The following is a 9,206-nucleotide window of genomic DNA, read 5'->3' on the forward strand; positions in this document are numbered from 1 at the left end:
GGGGAATTGAGCATGGCCTATTTAAAGTAGATAACTAATTAAATAACCTAACCAACCCAGTAAGCTACTTCACCCTTAAGAAATCATTCTACCTCATTGAACCCGCTTCTCTGATATTTACTAATAACTAAATATAATTACTAAAAGAGAGGAAAGAGTCGGCTTTGAAAAGAAAGGAGAAAGAGGCGATGTATAGAAAATAAAGTCAAAATCGCCAATTGCAGCTTGAAGGTTGTCCCAATAGTTTTGAGAAGAAAAAAACGAGAGGAAGAGATCGGATAAGAAAGAAAGACATAAATAGGGAAGAATGGACAACAAGAACCCTAGAAAGCAAACCTTTCAGGACTTAAAATCTGCACTAGTACTATTCTTCCGATCTTCTTCAGGTAAGTCTGGTAATTATATTTTCAATAGCCATCAATATGTCAAGCCGACAACTGAGATTTACAATTGCAAATACAGTGATTCAGTGTAGCAAGGATGGAAAAAGGAAAACTTTTATTTCTTCCATGTACAATGCACATATGACTCTCTACGAATCAATATGATCCTCGAACATTTCTTCTTGTGCAGAGATAACCAGATCAAAAGATGAAGATTAAGCCGAAGCATCCCCATCTTCTTTGCAAATAACTTAACATCCTGTTTGTTTAACGTTTGGGAACCTATCACTGCTGAGATGGTGGTAGAGATTTGCAAACAACAACGATTAGACACTGACCAGAAATTGAAGATGAAGCAGAAGACTATCTAAGAAACAAGAATGAGATGGAGCGAAAATTGTTACCTGTTGAGCGCAACAGCAGCAGCGATTGTGAGCAACAACAATCGAGCAACGTTTCATCCCTCTAAATTGAGCAGTTTTGAGCAAAAATTCAGCCGATTCTGAGCAACAACAGTCGATTGTGAAATCAAAAATATGAATTGTAGTGTGAGAGATGCTAATTGTAATGACTAGTGAGAGAGGGAATGAAACTGAAAAGTATAAAGTAACCCTATACTACTATTACCTTTGGTCCTTTACCCTTTGGGCCGCTTGGGTCGGCATTAACTCTTTAGGTTTTGGGCTGCCTAGTGTAGTGTACTTATTTGCTTATCGGGATATCGGATAGCCCGATTAAAAATTCCCTGAACCCGAGGCCCGAACCAATAAACCAGTAACAAAAATGTTTAACCTGACACCCGATCCGAAAAGTAACAAAATCGACCCATTAGCCCAATAAACTAATTATTGGTTCGGGTTAATGGGTTGAACCGAAAAATGCACAGTCCTAGCTTAGAGTTAGTTTGGAAAATGAATAAGCGTGAATGAGAAGCTTAGGGTCGTTTTTTTAAATGACAATTAAGCTCCTTAAAGTTCCATTTATTATTATTTGAGGATTTTTCTAGAATTATTTATATTTATTTAAATTTATGTAAAAAAAAATACTATACATTACAATAATTAATTTTAAAATATTTAAAGGGCATGATAAAAAAATTGATTGCTTCTCAAATTTTTTGCGATGTTACATAAATTGGGATAATTATTTAAATGATATTAAAAATACTATAAATAATAATAATTAATAACTTAAAATATTTAAAAGACATTACTCTATATAATAAGAGTGAATGGGAGAGGGAGTAAGTAGCTTCCGGTCTTCCTGCTTGTCTACCATTTAACTGCTAGCTTCATAATTTTATTATAATGCCCCTAATTAATTATTATATGTCATCTATGTATTAAAAAATTAATAATATTTAATAAAAAAAGGTAAAATAGACATTTATGACATGTTTGCTTCAGTTGCTTCAATCATAATTTAACTGTATCACCCCTAATTAATTATTATAAGTCATCTAAGTATTACAAAACTATGATAGAATGATTTAAGTATTAAAAAATAATAATATTTAATGTTGAATTAACTTGACGTCTTATATGAGGTCCACTTAATTTTGTTTTCCCCAAGTATTTTTTTTATAATAATTTTATTATATCACTTCTAATTAGTTATTATAAGTCATTTAAGACATATCTACTGGCTGCTTCGATCATGATTTAACTATATCATCCCTAATTAATTATTATGGCAATCTAATCTAAGCATTGCGCCACATAAATTGGAATAGAAGAAAACATGTGTCACGATCCGAACCAAGGCCCTGGCCGCGACAGGCATCTCGAACAACAAAGGCCTGAAAACCCCTTAGCATACTATAACAAGTATAATCCATACATAAATCAAAGTGCGGAAGATATAATGTAGTTCAAGGGAAACTTATAATATAAACTGTGTCAACAAAGTATGACAATACATTACTCAACTTCATTCTACACCAGTCTACGAAGCCTCTACTGAACTGAAACATAAGTCTGTCTAGATCGAGACAAGGACCCCGGTCGGACCATAAAACAATTGAAAACTATCACATGGATAGGGTGCCTTCCGAAGTAATGGAGGCTCACCAAATCTGAACTCCTGGAACAATCTATTGTTGCTGAACTGGACCGCAAGACTAAGCGTCAAATCCTACATTATAAGACAATGTAGCCTCCACGAAGGACGGTCAATACTTGAAATGCATTGGTATGCAGAACTAACTAAAAACAACATATATTTTATATAAAATAGTCTAGAGCATTAGGAAAATAATTTAACATAATAGATATAAAAAATACATGGGCATCAGTGAGCTTCAAAACATTCTTGTAAGTCATGACTCAACTCTTTAGTTTACTTTTGAGTTAGATGGTACACCCACATTTCTACAATCCCACAGGCTATACGGAATCTGCCCTTGACTCAGCAGCCAAACCCCCGATCCAAGTTTGCCGCAATGATTGGGATATTAGTAAGGGGGACACGTAAGATCACAAAGCAGGGGGCCATAATCCCCAATCAAATCAACATGTCATGGTAGTACAAAAGATCACAAAGCAGAGCTCCCAACTATAGTCCCAAATTGGGGCGACATGAATCAAGTTACACAAGATCACAAAATAGGGTATCATAATCCCGCGTCAGCAAATCACGATTTCCAGTATTGAGTCTTTCAACTTGTGCTTTCTTCGGGTAACCATATAACTCTCTTTAAGCCCAATTTAGCCTCTTAAAAACATACTTCATGCTTATAAACAATTCTTTCTCATTCCGTTAAGGGCATATCACAACAGGGTATCGTCATATACAGACTTTCAAATCATTCATATCATATCAAATCCACAACACTTCTCATTCAAAACATGTAAATGACCACCAAAAGATTTATCAAATCACACGAGAGTTCTTATTATCAAAAACATATGAAAATTGCGCAAACACACTCTCTTTACAAGACTTTAGTACGTGGTGGTCAATTCTTTCATTAATTACATGAAGTTTCTTTATTAGGAAACCATAGTATTTAGAATAGAAATCGCCTCTTTGAAAATACACTTGAAACAACCATAATTTAAACTCAAGAATCATCTTCATTCATAAAACAATCCCAACATTTGTTATATGTAAATCTCATGATAAAAAAAAGGCTTATGATTTATGCTCTCAAACCCAGTTCACAAATCATAACATGCTAAGACCATAAATTTCATCACGGGGAAGGAAATTTCGCATTTCATATTCATAAATCACTTTTCAAACTCAAATCATGTATGCACAAGATTATAAATCAAGCTTATGTAAAAATCCCATGATAATTACGTATTTTCATCAAAACAGATTTATGATTTATGCTTTTTAAATAATTTTCAAAACCCATTACATATACATACATATATATCTTTAAAACTTGTTTAAGAACATAAACTTACGCCCATGAGATTTAGGATAGTCCCACATACCTTTTGACGGAGAAAAATTGATAGATTTGCCGTTGGAGATCAAGATCCTCAAACCCTAGGTGGTTTATCATCTGTTATTGAAGGAAAGATGATTAGGGATTTTGTGAGGTGAAAATATCGTGTTTAAGGCTTAATATTCATTCAAAGAGGGTTAGGAACGGTCATGGGATGATAAAAGACCTTTATGCTCTTAATATAAATTAAGCGGAACACTTTTTGATGCCCCAGAATGGGTTTGCATCGCATGGCCAAAGAAAACCCTAATTTTGTGTCGCATGTACAAAGCATAGCTGAGGCGGTGTGCTTTGACGATTGGTGTGCGGCTCATGGCTATCACACACCTTGGATAGTGTCTCATTCAAACACTCATAACTTTTGATTCCATTACAAAAAATGAATCAAATTGTAGGGGTTTATTTATGGGGTTTATTTTAACCCCTATAAAATTATATTAAATGCGGAGATTAACAATATGTCGCTAAAAATTATATATTTTTCGAACCCCGCTATACATACAAAAAAAAAAATAGCGCCATTTCCCCCCATTTTTTCCCCAAAATATTTCTCAGAATATTTCTCCTATTTTTTTCTCAAAACATTTCTCTCTCATTTTTCCCCAATTAGAGAAAGTGGGCGGTACTCTCCGTCGGTCATTGATTAAACAGTGGAAAGTACTCCCGCCATTGATTAGCCAGTTGATAGGAACTCCGGCCATTGCCACACAAGTCTCCGGTCGGACATTGCCTTCCTAGCTCCCAGGTAATTGTTTTTAAATCTTAGTGTTTGTTTCACTAGCGGCGCCGCCGTGGAAAGTCCTCGCCGGTAGGATTTTCCGGTGATGATATCCGACCCACTTGAAGCTCCCAAGTGTTAGGAGAATGAGACCCACTTTTATGGATCCGTGTTCTTTGTTTTTAATTCTTTGTGTAGCAATTCCTTTTTTGTCTTTAGCATAACTAATATATTTGAATAAAAAAGTAAAAGAGAAAGGGGTTTCTAAGATTGATAGGGTCCTTGATCTGGAGTTTGTGAAATGGTTACTTGTGTATAGGCTCAGACAATATATGCTATCAGCTTGTTTGTTATGCTTCTGCTATATACGAGGAATTGATGGTGTTTTTCCTGATAAGGAGCTGCATAGTTGCATACCCATCCAAGTTTAATGTTTTGTTGCTGTTGGAATTTGTTGATTTTTTTTCCAACTAGAAGATTTAGATATTTGAAAATCCTGTTGGTGTAGGGTGTAATATGTCAAATACATTGTATCGTGGCGATACGATGAGGATTTTGAGGAAATATGACATGAAATTAGATGAATGTTCAGTAAATTTATCTTTTTTGTTTTGGGCTGATAAGGGTGAATGTATCTGCCCTTGCCCCGATCCCGTGCATTACAGTAGCTTTAGTGCACTGGGATGCCCTAATAAGAGTGAATGTATCTCCAAGTTTCTAATTTTGGCACTTTCAACCTATTTTAGTTTCTTAGGTTGGACCGGAACAGGGTTATGGGAGATGTGTTTGTGCGTATGGAAAACTATTTTATATCTGACCTCTAGAAGTTTTAGTAGGTGGACTTTTCCTGGATTTATGATATTTCGTTGCAATTTTTCAATGATAAATAGTGTTTAGTCCACATCTTGCAATGGCTGGTCGACGAGATAGCTATGGGAAGCGGTCTCATTCTCAGTCGGTGGGATACTGATTGTCTAGTGGTACGAGCACAACACATTGTTTAGTAGGCCATATGCAGGAAACACTCTCTCTCTCTCTTTGTCCCTCTTTTTTTCTTCTTACTAATTTTCCAGGTATAATCAGAATTCTGTCTCTTATGAAAAGTAGGAGTGCTCTAACTTTGTACGATAATAAAAATTGCTAATGGGATTAAATAATATGCACAAGCGTGCATGGAAGGAAGTCTAGACCTTCTTAACTTTCTCAGTGGGTGTTACCTTCTACATTAATTTATCTTTAATAAAGCTTATTGTGGTGAACTCATCTAGTGTGCAAACAACTAAATTAGTTTTATGTTGATGAAGGTTCTTGGTATCGATTTGTCCCGGAGAATGCACAAATCATCCGATGGTCAGAGGAGAAGAGTGCAGATATGTATGGGTCTTCTGAAACCATTCAAGGTATATCTGCAAATACTTTCACTAAGAGTAGTTACCTTCAAACTGTTACAAATTACTTGAAGATGATGTTGACATAAGATAGCCCCTTTGTTTGTCTAGGTGCTTCTTCTTGATGAGATTACAGTTGATCTTGATGTTCTTGCAAGGGCTGATCTTCTGAAATTTCTGATCAAAGAATGTGAAGAGCGAGGCGCAACAATAATTTATACAACACGCGTTTTTTATGGTCTTGAGAATTAGCCTTCTCATATTGTAAGACTTGATTCTTGCTTCTCTCTTGTTTCATCTTTGAACTTCTTAAAAACTTAATGAAGTGTGATGGTTACAATAATTGTATTATTTGCAGATATATATGGCTTGTGGGAAGCTGCAATTAACAATACCGATGGACAAGGTGAAGGAGATCACCAATTTGTCACTAATGGTAAGTTTTGATGTATTTAGAAACTGTAAGATCCAAAATAGAATCTCATGTAGGTTTTCTTTCCAAGTTCAAATATATTTCATCTCCTACTGCTTAGCTAGAGGTCACATCAATAGATGGTTTGATTTAATCTAATACCTGAAAATTACGGGTGAAGCACATGATGATATATTCTGCGATAATTTTTCTCATATGAATTTTGCATGGTTGTTCTCTCTGGATATACAGAGGATACTAGATAATTGGCTGGGGAAAGAAAGAGATGAGGAGAAGAAACGAAGGAAAGAGAGAAAGGTAAAGGGCCATCCAGAGTATGAAAAACAAGTTGAGGGAACTCGAGTGGTAGGGGGAGATCCAGCTCGTGCTGCTGGTCGTCCATTAAACAATGGTTGGGTTGGTGGAACATTGAAAAAAATTAATATTATTTAGCAAAAGAAAAACTTGATAACAGTTGCATACCTGGTGCCATGTAGCCAATAGTGTCTTATGTCTTTATTTGTGCTATCAATTTATCAGTCGTCATAAGTTTGGATATACCAAAATCACTGACTCTTGTAACCATGTCTCCATCCAAAAGTATCCATCTTTCGGCACTATTTCCTACTAGGATTTGTGTAGACTTTAGTTTTTTATACTCACTTCCCTGCTAGCTAGGTAAACTCTGTAAAATGATTTCAACAGGACGAGTTTCCAGTTTGTGAAACTTACTTGGTTCATAGCTAAGAAATGATCACAAAATATAGGACTTTATGAGGTGTACTTTGTGGAGAAGATAAATCAAAGTGGTTTCCAGTTTAAGAAGCATAATCATTTCATAGTGTTAGCGTTTTTCATTAGAATAAACCTGCAATAAGATCCAACTAAAGAAGAAAAAAGTTAAAATTTTGTAGAGATTTTCTTCTTTTGGTCACTTGCCCAACAATCTAAAGTGCAAAATATAATATACAGAGATTATTTGTTGGACGGATATCATCTTGAAACATTGCATTCTCTAGGACTCCATGTGCACTTAGCTGAGCACAAAAAACTGTGGAAGTGAAGGATCTATGTAGATGTTGTCAACTAGTTAGATTCTAAGAATGTTCTCATTAATTCCTTTTAGCCTGTATTTTGGGAGTATTTTTAATTTCACTTGTTTATGCTCTGTAGTTCAAGAACGATGAGGAAATAGTTGTTGTTATCGCACATGAGCTTGGTCACTGGAAACTTAATCATACAATTTACTCCTTCATCGTTGTCCAGGTAGGCTGAAGCCCATGACTTTAGTTATTCATAGGTTTGGGGGGGGGGGGGGGGGGGGGGGGGGGGGGGGGGGGGTAGGCCAAGAAGGTTAGGTTGCTGCTACAAAGACTTGCTCACTCTAACCCCCCCCGCCCAAAGTCGTACTCGAATCAATTGTGTACTATTTTTTCTTGTTTAAGCATAATTTTTGCTTTGCCCGTTTTTATGTGAGTTAATTTGTGTTAGCGTGGAGACTCTAGTGGTTTGTGTTTGTTGTCGGTCCTAAGCCGGAGGTCTATCGGAAGATGTCAGATCATACAACTCTTTGTGTCTTCATCTGTAAGATGTTATTCCTGCATTTCTTCTACCTTTTTTGTTCTTTCGGGAGTTGGAGTTTCTTGCACATGATCTCTAGAACTGCTTTGGTCACAGTGGTAATAGGTATAACTAAATAATTTATAACTGATGTAATGAGTCATTTGTTGATGTGGGGTTGGGATAACGCTTTATAATCTCTCCTCTGCCCTTTCTCTCTTTTTATAGTTTTGTAAACAAGAAAAGTTATAAGTGCATCCAGTATTTGGCTACCGATATGTGGTTAGAGCCAATTGGTTATTTATGGTTATTATCTAAACACAGAATGCGAGTTAAATGATTTTAAATTCACTTCACTTATCAAGGGAAAAGGAAATATAAGAAATTTTTGACTCCAGTATTGAAAGTATGCAAAGCATCGAAACTTGTGGTTAAAAATGGAATGAAAAGCATTGCACTATAGCATTAGGAATTTGAAGGATGTGTTCGTCCAGATGATGAAGACCTATTGTAGTTAATTTGTGTATATACTATACATCATCTTTTTCTTTTTCTTTTTGTAACCATTATCTTGTAGTTATCAACACAGCTATTTAACCACTTGGAAGCATCACTTATCACAGGTCCATCACTCATAGATCAATATGCGAGGGAAATTTATGCACCCGTTATGTTTTTAGTTGTACGCAGATATAAATGTTTTATAATAAGGACTGAAAGTCTATTTGATTGATTTTTATCCTTTGCATTTTTATGTAGCCAAGTGATGCGGCTAGTGGATCTATTTCGCTCATGGATGCAAGGAGATTACGTGATGATAGTGATCCTAATGACGATTGTTGATTTCGTTGTAAATTGTCTTGGATATTCAATTATGATGTAATTGTGTGGTTGGAGTGAATCTTAGAATATTGAAGGTTTTGTGTTTAAATTTGATTTTGGAGTTTGAAGATATTAGTTAATGTTGAAAATTTAATTTTGAAGTTTAATGTTCAATGTATTTTTGATATGTTTTTCAATCACAATGTTCAATTAGTCATGTTGTGTTTATGATATATGAATTGATCAAATATTGGATTGTAGGTTATGCCTAAAGGAACAATTAAATTTGAGGTAAAATTAGAATCTATAACTAGTTATTGAAAATTGGTGACCCCTGTTAAATTTAAAAAAAAAATAAAAAATCACGGAGGTTTTAAACCTTGCAATTTTAAAATAAAATTTATTATAAAAAAATTAAATTTAGAGTAATGGGGTTAACCGTTGCAAAATAATCGCTGCAAATTAA

General features: G+C 35.1%; 1 pseudogene; it reads left to right on the forward strand.

Moving 5' to 3' along the window:
* The first annotated feature begins 307 nt into the window (after positions 1-307).
* LOC107849346 lies at positions 308-7,525 on the forward strand (annotated as a pseudogene).
* The last annotated feature ends 1,681 nt before the right edge of the window (positions 7,526-9,206 follow it).

Source organism: Capsicum annuum, chromosome 12, assembly GCF_002878395.1.
Source record: "Capsicum annuum cultivar UCD-10X-F1 chromosome 12, UCD10Xv1.1, whole genome shotgun sequence".
Classification (NCBI taxonomy): Eukaryota; Viridiplantae; Streptophyta; class Magnoliopsida; order Solanales; family Solanaceae; genus Capsicum; species Capsicum annuum.